This window comes from Caretta caretta, chromosome 4 (assembly GCF_965140235.1).
Source record: "Caretta caretta isolate rCarCar2 chromosome 4, rCarCar1.hap1, whole genome shotgun sequence".
Taxonomy (NCBI): domain Eukaryota; kingdom Metazoa; phylum Chordata; order Testudines; family Cheloniidae; genus Caretta; species Caretta caretta.
Window position 1 is genome coordinate 11,344,072 of NC_134209.1, and position 15,534 is coordinate 11,359,605.

The window sequence follows — 15,534 nt, forward strand, 5'->3', positions numbered from 1 at the left end:
CTATTCTTTCGACTCATCGGGATGGTTTGTCCCTGTAACCTCAACAGGGATTCCTTGAAATACAGCCAGCTCTCCTGGACTCCTTTCCCCTTCAAGAGAGAATCCCTCTAGGCAAAACCTTAAGTTACAAAAAAGACACAATGACAGGAATAGTCATTCTATTCAGCACAGCTCTTTTCTCAGCCATTTAAAGAAATCATAATCTAACCCATACCTAGTTAGATTACTTACTAAAAGTTCTAAGACTCTATTCCTGTTCTGTCCCCGGCAAAAGCAGCATTCAGACAGACACAGACCCTTTGTTTCTTTCCCTCCTCCCAGCTTTTGAAAGTATCTTGTCTCCTCATTGGTCATTTTGGTCAGGTGCCAGTGAGGTTACCTTTAGCTTCTTAACCCTTTACAGGTGAGAGGATTTTTCCTCTGGCCAGGAGGGATTTTAAAGGGGTTTACCCTTCCCTTTATATTTATGACACCAAATAAATGTGTTAATCTCTAAGGTGCCACAAGGACTCCTCGTTGTTTTTCCTGTATATAATGGAAACCACTTCAAGCCAGGGGGTACAGCAGCACCCTCCACACCTATAGTTTCATCATCTATGGGCTTCTCTGCAACCTCCTCAGTGTGGGTTCACAAGCATACCCCATCGTAAGCACAATTTTGGAAATCAGAACACCTTGACTGCAATTCACCCCAGTGCAGAGCATCTGCACAAGGCCCTAGTTCAGGTAATAAATAGTATTTAGATAGCTTTGCGGCCTCTATGCTGGATTGAATTCCATCTTTCTGTACATAAGAACATAAGAGCAGCCATACTGGGTCAGACCAAAGGTCCATCTAGCCCCGTATCCTGTCTTCTGACAGTGGCCAGTGCCAGGTGCCCCAGAGGGAATGATCAGAACAGGAAATCATCAAGTGATCCGTCCCCTGTCGCCCATTCCCAGCTTCTGGCAAACACAGGCTAGGGACACCATCCCTCCCATCCTGGCTAATAGCCATTGATGGACCTATCCTCCATGAATTTATCTAGTTCTGTTTTGAACCCTGTTATGGTCTTGGCCTTCACAACATCCTCTGGCAAGGAGTTCCACAGGTTGACTGTGCGTTGTGTGAAGAAATACTTCCTTTTGTTTGTTTTAAACCTGCTGCCTATTAATTTCATTTAGTGACCCCTAGTTCTTGTGTTATGAGGAGTAAATAACACTGTAATTTAATTATGAGAAGGAGTAAATAACACTGAATGTAATTTTTTCAAAGCAAGATATAGGTACTGAGCTGAAGGCTGCTCTCAGTTACACTCTATCAGCCTCAGTGAGGCTGCCTATATGTGATGCTGTATGGAATATGTGGAACACTTTGTTACATTATTGATACCAATATGATAAAATTGCAAGGAATCTGATCAGATATGCCACGTGAGGTATTTGTGAAAAATGTTATAATTTGCCAAGTATGATGATCTTGTTTATAAGTTTGTATCACCTTTGTATTGTGCATTACAGATATGTAGGGTATATCTGTATTTCCAAACATGTGCTGGGTTTCTGGGTGACACCCCCAGGCAGACTGGCATCAGCACTGCCCAGCCTGTTCGATGGCCCATCAAAGGTCATCAGCTGTACAATGACCCCATTGAATGGTGTCAGGGGATACACCTTATGAGTCAGCAGGCCATGTAGGGGCCTGCCTATGGGGCAGAACTCTACAGCTTTTCCATGCCATGTGCTGTGAAGCTTGTGTTTGGGACGCAGGAAGTACATGCCACAGGGCAAAAGCATGGGTGGCATGTGAACCCCTGGCTGAGGGAGGCTAGTCCCAGCCCCACCCCGTCTGTCTGAGGCCCCGCCCCTTCTTCCCCTGCCAGAGCCCCGCCCCCGCCCACCTCGGGCACCAGCCCAGTTGTACCCCAGGCTAGCCGCCTGGTCCCAGAGCACGGGAGGGCATGTGGCCACAGTCCCCCCAGCCCCGGAGCACCAGGAAGGCAGGCGGTACACAGCCCCAGCCTCCCCAACTCTGGAGGGCCAAAAGGCGCGGCGGGCGGCACATGGACACAGCCTCCCCAGCCTCACCCAGAGCACTGCGGGGCTGGAGCAGGAATGGAGCCGCTGCATGCAGGGAGCAGGGGGGTGGGGCCATGCTTGGCTGTCTGGGGAGGCACAGCCTCTGCTACCCGCCACCCATGGGAAAAAGGAATATAAAGGGCAGCTGCATCATCTCCATTTTTGTCTTCATTCCTGCTTCTTACCTCTGGAGTAACTTTTCTACAAACAAAGCTCTGAACAAAGGACTGAATGACCCGTCCAAGCTGTGAATGTGGTCCAGGGGGACTTTTAAGCCAGCAAACGCACCCCTTTGGGGTCAGAAGAACATGTTCTACAGTGAGCAGAGTTTTTAAATAACTTCTCATTGAACTGGACTTAGGTGCTGATTGGGAGCCAGAGAACTGGAATGAAATAAAGGGGGCTGTGTGATTTCTTTTTTAGCTTCTTGATAACCAGTGTGGGGGATCAGAAGCACAGTTTATGAGTGGTTGGTGAGTTTAACTTCAGTGTTAACCACCAGTTTTGGGAGTGTCTGCACTCCGTTTTGCAGTGTGTCCTGACCTTGGCATTTTCAGGGAGGGCTGCCCCAGGCACCCCGAGTCACACCAAGTATAAAAAAGCAGCATTGGACCCATGGTGTAGCTATCATTATGGCAGTGGTACGCTGATGTAGCACAAAGGTTTCCTTTTAATCCATTCCACGGAGTGGGACTCTCGGTCCATGCACTGTTCTATTGGATGGGAGAGCAGGAGTTGTCACTGAGGATAATTGGTTAAACATGGCAAATGTCTGAGAGCAATGCTTGTAAATTATAGCTAGAGCTGGCCAATTTTTTTTTATGACTAGATTTTTCACCAAAAACGCGTTTTTCAGTGTTCTGAAATTTCATGTATTCGGGTCAAATTTGATGAATAGTTTTGGCTGAGAAAAAAATAAAATTTGGTCTTTTGTGTGCTTTTACCCTGTGCTATCCAGATTTCACGGGGGAGACCAGCATTTCTCACACTGAGGGGCCCTGACCCAAAAGGGAGTTGCAGGAGGGTCGCAAGGTTATTTTAACAAATTTATTTGAGCATAAGCTTTCGTGAGCTCCAGCTCACTTTATCGGATGCATTCACTGGAAAATACCACTGAATTTTCCACTGAATGCATCCGATGAAGTGAGCTGGAGCTCACGAAAGCTTATGCTCAAAGAAATTTGTTAGTCTCTAAGGTGCTACAAGTCCTCCTTTTCTTCTTGCGAATACAGACTAACACAGCTGCTACTCTGAAACCTGTCAAAAGTTATTTTAGGAAGGATTGTGGCATTGCCTTCTGCGCTGCCGTCAGAGCTGGGTGGCCAGAGAGCAGCGGCTGTCGCTCAGGTGGCACCCAGCTCTGAGGGCAGGGCAGAAGTAAGGGTGGCAATCCCACACCACAGTCTTACTTCCAAGTCTTTCCCCTTGCAGGATAGCCCAAAAACCAAACCAAGGGGAATTAACACAAACAGTCCGAGTTAGTGTGATGGGGGTATATCAAATCATGCCCTCCCTTCCGTTGGGGAGGGACCACCAAGCAGTTGTGGGAAAAGATCCTGCCTTCCCTCAGGAGCTGCGAGTTAAACGTCTTTTCTCCTCCCCCCTCTGCACAGAGGGGAGCAGTTTGGCCTCCTGGTAACTCCTCCATCAGCCTATCATGTCATGTAGCTGTGGTGGGATGGGGCTGCCTGAGCCAGAGCAGCTCCTTGCGCTTTGTTGCTCAGGGTGGGGTTTGTGTACCCCCTGTACCGAAAGAGCCCCCCATTTGCTCAATAGTTCAGTATTCCACACAGGCTGTGTTCTGCTGAGAGTATTTGTGCTCAGTGTGTAACAGGATTCAGTGCTTACTAGGAATGTAGGCGTTAACTTGCCATCTTAGACCAGCTGTCTGTCTGCTTTGGTTTGCACACTCCAAAAGGGGCCGATACCTCATGCTTTAGAGGCAGTGTGAAACCTGTCATGGACAGTGATTCACTATCAGGCCTATGGGGATGGTTTCTTCCTATTCCTGCCCAGATAGTGTGAACGCCGGCAGGTAGTGTAAGCCCATGGACATGGCTCTGGACTGGGAGTCAGGTGCATTTCCTGGCTCTTTCATTGACTTTGTGTGAGAGTGTGGGCCAGTTACTGCACCTCTAGGTCTCAGTGTCCCTCTTTCTAAAATGGAGATACTGATACAGCTGCACGTTTGCAAAACACTGGAGATCTATGGATGGTAAAAGCTAAGTATGAATATTTCCCAAAACATGAGCATTTGCAATCATCCTATGTTTGTACTCTGTTTACTGCCCCTGTGGATGTTCTAAATACCATATAAACGTCTTATCTGACTCTAAACCCTGCTAATTCTTGACCTCAATGATGTGGGCAGTGGACCAAATATAAATCAATCTTTCAGCATTTTTAATTGTATTGTTTATCTTCTTCAAGCATTACAAGAGATTGGAGCACATGATGTCCTTCCTTATGCCATTCTTTGCTTTATATACCTCTATATTGTTATATTTTATTCCTTTCTCTCTAAACCAAATAGCACCAATCTTTTAAATCTGTCTTTGCTAATCATGCTGGCCTCTCTGAGTGCAGATCTGATGAACCTTGTTCTGCGTTTGTCCTGTCCGCTTTCTGTGTGTCAAATGGACACCTTTACAAGTAGATGTAGTAGTACTTTGTCATCACTTGAAGAAAAGATAGAGAAGAAAAATCCCCTGGCATTTTTAAACCCAGCTATTACTGAAAGTATTGCAGGGCAATGGGAAATGTTGTGCAGGACTGTTTAAATCATTTACCTTGTCAAAGGCACAGTTCCAAGAATACTGTGAAGGTTCATTGCTCTCTGGCTGCAGTCTGGGAAATTAACCAGGTTGTAATCTCTTCCTTCTCAAGTGCAGGGGAACTGTCTGCATGGATAATGCAAATCCCTTGGTGCAAGGACTAGTCTTCCATTGATGCTGCAAGCTGCTCAGTCACGTTTGTGATTGCTCAGACTTCTCAGGGCGACATTTGCATTCCCAGGGTGCCACGAGGACTGGATGAATGAAACTCCTGTAATTACTACAACATGACTTCACTGAAACCATATTAGTATTTGCATTTCATCAGCAGCCAACTAATGGAATAGTTGCTACGGTGACTGTTGCCATGGTAGCACACAATCCCCCCCAGACCTCTTATTCCTATTCTAGCACTAGACATGAATGAAGTTAACTTGTCAGAAGAAATCATAAGCTTAGGGCAAAAACAAGTGATTAAGATGAAAATGCCATTTTGCCTCACAAGCCTGTCCTGTAGGTCTTTCTCAGATGGCCTAGGCTGTGTGACTGTATAATTCCAGCCCCTCAAACTTGGCTGCCTCAAATGCATTGGAGCTATTCCCTTCGGCAGTCTCAGCACATACAGCCAAGTCCCGGGAGCACCTGAAATTGTCTTCGGGGTCCCACTGCAGTGAATGACACACTGATTAATGAAAGTAAATTGGCGCAGGATCGAGCCCTTTGACTTCAGTGGGACTGCAGGTGATCAGCACATCTCCAGACTTGACCCTTGGCCTACATGAATTTCCTGTTCTTGAGGTGAAATACACATGTATTTCCCCTGGGTTTAAGGCCAGAAGAGGCCATTAGATCATCTAGTCTGACGTCCTGCATAGCACAGACAACAGACGCCCACCGAGTGATTTCTACATCACACCCCAAATGTTCTGGCCAAGTCGAATTGTATGTTTTAGAAAAACATCCAGGCTTTAAAGATACCATGTAATGGAGAACCCACCACATCCCTTGGCAATTTGTTCCAGTGGATAATTATCCTCACAGTTAAAGATTTGCCCCCATCAGCACGAATGACTCATCTTGTTTTGCTTTAGTCCTCTCATAATTTGTAATCCCTCTGTTTGATCATCACTAAATTCCCTCCTATCCAGACACAACAAACAAACAATCTCTTCTGGATTCCTTCTTCATGAGCTGCCACATAATGTGGGAAATGCATCTTAAAAACTCAAGTTCCTCTCTGGTCTCTATGCATATTAAGCAGAGCTAGCCACAGTCACTTGGGATGGTTTGGAGAAGCAATGCAATACCCTGACTGTCCCTCCACAAACATGCCATTCTACACAAGTCTGGCGCTAGCAGTGTGAGGGAGAACTTAGTGTTTTACCAGCTCTTCGTTCTGCCACCAGTTTTCTTCTGCTGCAGAACTGAAGTCCTGCAGTGAAATCCTGGCCTTACAAAATTCAGTAGGAGTGAACTTCAGGAAGGCCAGGATTTCACTCCTGGTGTGAGTGCTAGGGTCCACAGAAGGAACTATTCTTCACCCAAAGAGACAGGAGAGCCTCCTGGGGCATTTCAGGAGATTTCCCCTTCAGTTATTTAACTACAGAATCCAGCGATATCAAGTAACAAAAGTGCTCAAGTCCCTCCACTTGACAGGGATGGGGGATGTCTCCAAAGAAACATAGTAAAATGAAGGACTAACAAACAGAACAGAATTCACTCCCCCCAGTCCTTGGGGGCTTTTAGTGGTGTATCCCCTTCCATTTGTTTATCCCCCTTTCTGACTCATTCTAGCCATTCCCATCCACCTCATCCCTGTGCATTTTTCTTCCTTTGAGAAGCACCATCTCCTCTCCTCCATTCATGCTCCTTTTCTATTTTCCACCCCTTGTTTTGTCCCAGGATATGCTGTCTCTTCCCTTTCCCTTCCCTCTGTCCCCTGCCTCAAGAGATCTCTCTATCACCCTTACTCTCACCTGGAGTCCGCTCACTTCAAAGTCCTCCCCCCACTCACACTAATACTTCATCCTTTTGAGTACTCTGCGCTAGTCCCATCATCACGGGAAGGTAGGTTTCCAGTCTATAGAGGTAGGAATTGGGTCAGAGAGATTAAATAATCTGGCCAAAGTCACAGGGAAGTCAGCCTCAGAGCTGGGATTACTGTACAATGGCCCCAGGCTCATGCTTAGTCCATATGGTTGAGCTGCCTCTTGTACTGTTGAGCTATCTTCTTTGCAGCAAGAGGCCACATTAGTTTCTCCTCTGCAGACAGTGGCAGCTGGGGGGAGATGGGGAGGGGAAGAGTTTGCAGAGGTCTGACCATCATCAATGATGGCTGCAGATTGATCTGGGGCTCTCCTCAGAACGGAAGGGACCACAGCTGTGTGTTTTGCAGCTATGAATGTCAGATCTCAGCTCTAAATGGGGAACCATGAATAACTGGTGAGTTTCAGGGGGGGAAATATCACACTGACAGACTTTCAACACTAGTAATTGGTTGCCATTTTCTGGGTGATCTGTGCAAGGAAAAAGGCTAGAGACTCACTTTAAAAAATGACTGCTGGGATTTTCCTGAACATTTAGAGGAGCCCAAAGTAAGGGTGGTGGTGGGCTTCACAGGATCTGTTGTGGGGATACTGTGGAAATATACTCCGGTGATGTTTTGGGGATCACTCAGACCGGTAAGGGGTTCTGTCGTTACCTGCCCTATAACCTTGGGTGCCTTTATGCTGTGCAGCTGTGGCTCAGAGGCCTGACACCAGCAGCATACCCACAAGCACAAGGTCTCACCCTGGCTTCCACCAGCCTAGTTAGTCCTTGAAGGGTGACTCCAACAGCCCTTCCAGTCTCAAGTCTTCCCCAAAACCGCCCAGCTCAAGAACGTAAATTCAAAAACCAATCAAACAAAAAAAAAGCAGCCCACAGGACAAGCAACAAAGAACTGCCTCAAAACTCAAGCCTAGTTGGTCAAAACAAATGGAAAGTTGCTTGGTTTAAACAGACCTGGCTCAATCAAACCTCCCTTTGAAAAGGCTTCCTGCCTCCCTTTTTTAAATCTGGTTGCATAGTGACTCATGATTATTCAGAAGTGGGGGAAATTCCCTCTTGAGTTGATGGCCAGGATGTCTCAATGTCTTCCCATTAACTGTAATAGTCCACCATTGTCTTTTCCTGGGTTGGAAAATGGATGGGTATTTTAAGCTGTTTTCCATGTAAACTACTTGGGTGGTAGCCCCTCCCTGCCTGATTAGCAAAGTTGTCCACAGTTACAATTTTCTGTATGGTTTCAGAGTAACAGCCCTGTTAGTCTGTCTTTGCAAAAAGAAAAGGAGGACTTGTGGCACCTTAGAGACTAACCAATTTATTTGAGCATAAGCTTTCGTGAGCTACAGCTCACTTCAGCTCACAAAAGCTTATGCTCAAATAAATTGGTTAGTCTCTGATGAAGTGAGCTGTAGCTCATGAAAGCTCATGCTCAAATAAATTGGTTAGTCTCTAAGGTGCCACAAGTCCTCCTTTTCTTTTTGCAATTTCCTGTATATACACACATTTACATTCAGACCCACAGTCTGGATACATTACATATTTCATAATGACTATCCAGTTCAGACCATTACAACCTTTCATAAAAGACCTTAACCAACATATTTTTATAGCACAATGACATAGTATACAATCAGCTGGTTTAATTGCTTATTCTGGAGGTTTAAACCTTCTGTTCTCCCCTTGAGGTGCTTGGACTGTCCAATGTTCCCTCTAATTTTTTCCATCCATGTGTGGAATGAATTTTGTTATGTGGACCAATATCGAGGTAATGTGCAGATGTGCACCACCAGTAGAGACAAAAGACATAGCTATAATGTATATTTTTAAAAACTTACCATAGGGATAATTACTCCAGCCAGGACAGGTTAGGCATTTCAGAACTCACCACTCAAGGAATTAAATTTAAGGATAAGAGAGAAATACAATTATGAAATGCATAAACCAGACAAAACACTAAAATAACAGCACTCTGAAAGAATAAAATTACAGAGAATATATGTGCACTGTAGGATGTGCCAAGTAACAACAACAACAACACAAGTATGTGTTGGGAGGTGAATGTGAAAGAGACAGAGTATGTGTGTGTGTGAGAGATCGTGTGTGTGTCAGAGACTCTGTGTGTGTGTGAGAGAGAGACAGAGTGTGTGTGACAGTGTGTTTGTGTGTTTGTCAGAGACAGACTCTGTCTGTGTGTGTGTGTGTGTGAGTCACAGAGACAGAGCGTGTCAGGAGCTGGCTGCTGGGGAAGTCGATGACAGACCATGCGCTGTCTCTTGAAGCACAGCGGCACTCATCACAAGGCTCATTCAGACTGCAGCCAGCCGCTCTGTCCTGCTCCTGAGCCCTGCCCCCCGCACTCTGCGGAGATGGGGTCCATGGGTGGGGGAGAGGGATACCCTGACATCAGCGGCCCCTCTCCCCCCTCCGCTCTGCACGGCCAGCAGGAGGGTCCCAGGAGCAGCTGGCCAGGGGCTCCCAGGTAGAGGGCAGGAGCAACATGGCTGCAGAGCAGTGGGCGGAGGAGCACCTGAACACACATCGCCGGATGTGCGCGGCACTTGATTGACTCTTGGCCACAAGTCCATGATCATGTAGTTAGACTACACCCCAATGAGTACACACAAGTGGACAGAGTTAAGGCTGACAGTTGCCTCTGCAAATCTGACATTTCATAGAATCATATAAAATCACGTTGCCATGAGGAAAAAATGTAATGTTTAGACAAGCCCTAAAATAGGTGCTCTAGCTCAACCAGCAGTTACATATTATAATGGGCTTTTCCAGCCTTAAAATCTATAAAAATCTCATCAGACCTGGATAGCAGATCAGACAATTCCACCATGTAATTCCTTCTTCAGTCAGGGTTGGAAGGGCCCTCAGGAGGTCATTTAGTCCAACCCACTGCTCAAAGCAAGACCAACACCCACTAAATCATCCCAACCAGGGCTTTGTCAAGCCTGAGCTGAAAAACCTCTAAGGAAGGAGATTCTACCACCTCCCTAGGAAACCCATTCCAGTGCTTCACCACCCTCCTAGTGAAATAGTGTTTCCTAATATCCAATCTAGACCTCTCCCACTGCAACTGGAGACCATTGCTTCTTGTTCTGTCATCTGACACCACTGAGAGCAGCCTAGATCCATCCTCTTTGGAAACCCCCTTCAGGTAGTTGAAGGCTGCTCTCAAATCCCCCCTCACTCTTCTCTTCAGCAGACTAAATAAGCCCAGTTCCCTCAGCCTCTCCTCATCCGTCATGTGCCCCAGCCCCCTAATCATTTTTGTTGCCCTTCGCTGGGCGCTCTCCAATTTGTCCACCTCCTTTCTGTAATGGGGGGCCCAAAACGGGACACAATACTCCTGATGTGGCCTGACCAGTTCTGAATAGAGGGGAATAATCACTTCCCTCGATCTGCTGGCAATGCTCCTACTAATGTAGCCCAATATGCCGTTAGCCTTCTTGGCAACAAGGGCACACTGCTGACTCATCTCCAGCTTCTCGTCCACTGTAATCCCCAGGTCTTTTTCTGCAGAACTACCGCTTAGCCAGTCGGTCCCCTGCCTCTGACAGTGCTTGGGATTCTTCTATCTCTGCACTTGTCCTTGTTGAACCTCATCAGATTTCTTTTGGCCCAACCCTCCAATTTGTCTAGGACCCTCTGTATCCTATCCCTGCCCTCCAGCGTATCTCCCTCTCCCCCCAGCTTAGTGTCATCTGCGAACTTGCTGAGGGTGCAATCCACCCCATCCTCCAGATCATTCATGAAGAAGTTGAAGAAAACCGACCCCTGGGGCACTCCGCTTGATACCGGCTGCCAACTAGACATGGAGCCGTTGATCACTACCTTATATCTGAGGGCTGAACTTTGCAACATTAGTGTAGTTTTTGGTAGGTTACATTCATTTCTAGCCAGGCACTTTGCCTTGTGTTTAATGCCCAACGGGGTTGAGCTGAGGCTGCCAGGCTAGGATATTGGCTGTTACTGGGGATGGCAGCTGGAGAACGAGAGACGGAGATGGCCCCATATGCACATGATAGAGCTTTATTGATTGTCAGCTCAGCCCGGCAGCATCACTTCAGCACACCTGCTGCTGGCCGATTATGTGTACGATTCATCCATCAGGGTGACGTTCAGATTCATCTCCTGGATGATTCACCACATAATTTATTTGTACTTTTCTACGCTGAATGTTATCTCAGGGAAAATCAAGCCATTCACACATTCACGGTTAATGGGGGGCTATTAGATTATTATCCAGCCCTGCAGTGGATCTACTCTCTAATTATGACAGTGACTACGTAGTTAGTGGCTGAGGTTAAATCAATTTTGGCTTTAAAATTTATTTCACACAAGGCAATTATTCCAAATCAGTGACCTATTCTAAACACATAACACGTAATCCCTCCAGGGCACTGATGCAAAAACATAATCCTTAGTATGAGTAGGTGAGATGTCCTTAAAATTTATTTTTGCCCAGTAGGAGATTAATGCGTGGTTACTTTTCACTTGTGAAAGGAGTGACTGAATACAGCAATTGATACATCTCACTATACATGTTATTCAGCACTAAGGTCTGTCACTAGATACAGTTCAGATCCAAGTAAGATCGACAGTCATAACAAAACTCACTTGGTTACACTGAAGATCACACCTAGAAACATCATTCAAACTGTTAAATATGGGAACATATATAAACCAAAATTACATCCCTGGGGTGGGACACATAGAAAGAATGCCATGCTTTGTGTTGTTACAGAAGGTGAATAACAAGTAAAGAAAATAATCACAGAATATCAGGGTTGGAAGGGACCTCAGGAGGTCTAGTCTAACCCCCTGCTCAAAGCAGGACCAATCCCCAATTTTTGGCCCAGATCCCTAAATGGCCCCCTCAAGGATTGAACTCACAACCCTGGCATATTGTGTCTGGGCAGCACAAAAGCAGATTGCATGCATTAAGGAGAAGAGTAAGGTAACATTTGTAAAAAAATAACTAGGGTTTTCATTTGGCATTTGATTGTCCTCTGCAATAGGAAGACTTTAATTTTGACCTCTTTGTAGCGCAGAAAAAGGAAAAGAACTGCTTTGGGATTGTTGTGTAGTGTTTGTTATTCTGTGGGGTACTCTCATAGCTGGTAACTGAGTGATTGTGCAGATCCATGGGAGACAAATCTGACCCTCCCATGGAAGAAAAATTCTGTGAGTCTCAGTTTGGAAGGGTTTTCTTATGCAGGAAATCAATCATCTAGGAGAGAATCTGACCCATAATTAAAAAACATAGGGCTAAATCCTGCATACCTTATCCAGTGAGTTCATTGGGAATCTGTATGTACTGCTGGATTTGATTCTCAAAGTCCATGCTAAGAGGCATCAAAATTAGTTTGAAAAAATCATCTTTTTGCTACTGTTGGTCAAAAAGCATTCAAAACTACATTTTTGTCGTTTAAGATGGGGCATTTTTTAGCTTTTTAAATAATTTCGTACCTGGGTTGCTTCACAGTTTAACTCTGATGCAAAGTAAAATAGCTCTTCACACTCAGTTTATACTGGTGTAACTATTTCTATTAGGGGTGTGATTTTTTTTAAATCAAGATAGTTATACTTGCAGAACCCCTATTGTGGGTGCAGTTATACAGGTGCCTTGTACCAGTATATTTCCCATTAGGGAATGTCTTACACCTGTATAAACACATCTATACCCATTTATACTGCATAACTGCATCCACACGAGAAGGGGTTGTAGCATTTTAACTGTACTAGCATAGTTGAAATGATACCACTTTTGTGTGTAGACAAGGCCGTGGTTAAAACCAAGAGCCTGAAGTGTCTCCTGTTTTTACCCCTTTAATCATCTCTGACATTTTGTATTCAGTGACCCTGGAATGTAAACACTCTGCCATTGCTCTGATAATGCTCGCCCCAGGGTTCCTGGTTTGCAGTGCATCATGCAGGGTTATGTCCTATGTCCTGTAGGGACCCTCATCTTTAATATAAAAAAGCATCCCTCCGAAGCTACAGGTTTCTGCATGCAGTGCTTCCTCTTGAACTGAGCAGGAAAGTGATCAGACCAAGATGGAGCATTGTGTGCTAGGACCTATAGAATCTGGAAGCTATAATCCCCACATAAGGACTCGTCTACACACAGTTTTTGTACTGCTTTAACTATATCAATTTAGAAGGCAATACAGTTAAAGTGGCACAAGCCTTGAACGTGGCCCCAGTTACATGGACGCAAAAGTACTTCTAGAGATACAATTAATTCCTGCAAATTGACTGAAATAAGTACTTTTATGATGGAATAAATTCATTGACCTGAACATGTTGCACTGATTGAACTGTCCATTTGTGAAGCAGAACAAAAACTGAGTGTAGAACCAGCTCTAACCTGAGAGTCTGCAATCTTCTCCATTCCACGCTAGCTAGGGGTGGGCTCCTGCTTGCCTGGGAGGTTAGCACCTGAACGTTAATAACACAAGGTGACAGAGCGGATGTCATGCCAACCTATCTTTACACACCAACCCTCTCCACCACTTTTTTACAGGCCAGGCAGCAGGTTCTGATTCCAGCCATTTTAGAGTAAAGCAGCCTGATCCAAAGCCCACTGAAGTAAATAGAAAGCCCTCTCTCCCCCATTGTCAGTGGACTTTTGAGTGGGCCATGAAAACATAAGCCTCTATCTCTTGAGCTACAGGACTAAGTCAGTCAGCTAGCAGTTGTAGCAGGCTCATTAAGTTCTCTTCTATGGACCAGCCACAAGAAGGGGACAAAGACCCTAGTCTCTTAGTGCAATAGAAATCTATGTGATGAAAAGTCCCATAGAGGGTCTGTATAATGAAGGCTTTGGACATGCACTGGCCATGGCAGAAGTAATTTAGTAGTACTGTGGCATCTGCAGACCATAGGGATCTGCAGATGAGCGGGGGGTTGGACTAGATGACCTCCTGAGGTCCCTTCCAACCCTGATATTCTATGATTCTATGGATCCTTTCTTAGTTTCAGCCTGCATGGGATCCTTCACTCTAAATTTCAACAGCTTTCACTTCAAAACCATGATAAATTGTTTCAGTGCAAACAAATCACAGACTGGCAACGAGTCCATCTTGAGAAGATCCAGGTATGGTTGACTGTTAGCAAACCCTTCGGGGATGAACTGAAGTTTCAAGCTTAAAAAGAAATTCAAAATCAAGTGCATTTGGAATGGGTGGAGGTTTCATAATGAGCCTTCTACAGCCCTACTATACAGGCATCTAACGGTAACACTACCCCTTAATTTATTTTTCCTTGGGAAAATGGGTTCTAAGAAGCAGGATACATTTTGTTGGCCGTGTTCCTCTCATCTACAAGTGTTACCTCTTGTGAGCACTGTAACAGACTGGGCAGCCAGTGCATCACAAGCGTTGCTTTGCAAAAGCCATAGAAATAATGCTTTTCAATGTAAACCTTCAACAAGCACTGAACTCACCTATACAGTTGCAAAGAGATACACGCGCACCCTGAAATAATGCAGAACCAAACTGAACAGACGTTCCATGCATGCTAGGCACCTTTGATGGAAAATGGTTGCTTAGATGCATGGCTTGCCACAACCATCTATATTTAAAACACGGATAACAAAGGAAGATTCCTTTCTCTTTTCCCCTCCAATTTACCTCTCTGAAAACAACCACCGGGGCAGTTCACCCCCATCAATGTGTAATTCAGACCTAGCTCCCATCCTAAGCTCTCTCTCCCACATGCACTCCCTGCTTCTTAATCAGAGTGGCCAGCAGCCTACACACAGACTCACCTGAGAGGAGAAGTGGAAGTATCCTTTGTTCCTTATACAGTCCATATGTCATGGAGATGTTCTAACTGGAGCTGTGTGGGAACTGAATTTTTTTTCCACAGGAAATTCCACAATTTTGACATTTTTTGATTCCAAACCAGAATGAAAACCAACAACAACAAAAATTTCATGAAAGAAAATTCTGGGGAAAGAACATTTCAGGTCAATTGAAAAGTGTTCTTCAGATTTTATATTTTATTGTTTAAGATTTACATTATGCTAGATTACATCAAAAAATGAAAAGTTGTTTTGAAATGGAAAAACAAAATGTTCTCTTCTAAAAAGATTGAAACGGAATGTTTTGACCTTATCCAAATGCTCCATTCTGGTTCCCTCCTCCCCACCCCCCAAAAGAAACTTCATCAAAATCAACCCGTTTCTGCAAAACGTTTCAGTCTCCACCAAACAGCATGTGCCAACTGAAAAAGGTTCTGTCGGAAAATTTCCAACCTGCTCTAACTACAATTCTTACTGCAGCTTGTAGCTTTTGCCATGTCAATGAGCTTGGGGCTTTGGGTACATCCCCCCAACCCCCTCTCCTTTGGTCTGTGTGTGATGTCACCTCTATTTGTCAGCGGGTTTATAGCAGCAGGAGCATCAAACCCACTCTGTGGCAAGGGCCCTTGGCCTTTCCCTGTAGAGTCCAGGAGCTGAGGCTGGTGATGGGCTCTTGTCCAGCTGCAGACAGACCTCCTTCGGGAGCAATGTTGAACGGTGCCTTTAAAGACAACTAATGACTTTTGAAAGTAAGTGAATTTATGAGTCCTCCATCCCACAACCCATTTACTATGCCAACCCCCCCCCCCGGCCACTGCCACCAGCAGGTGACTTTTCCCT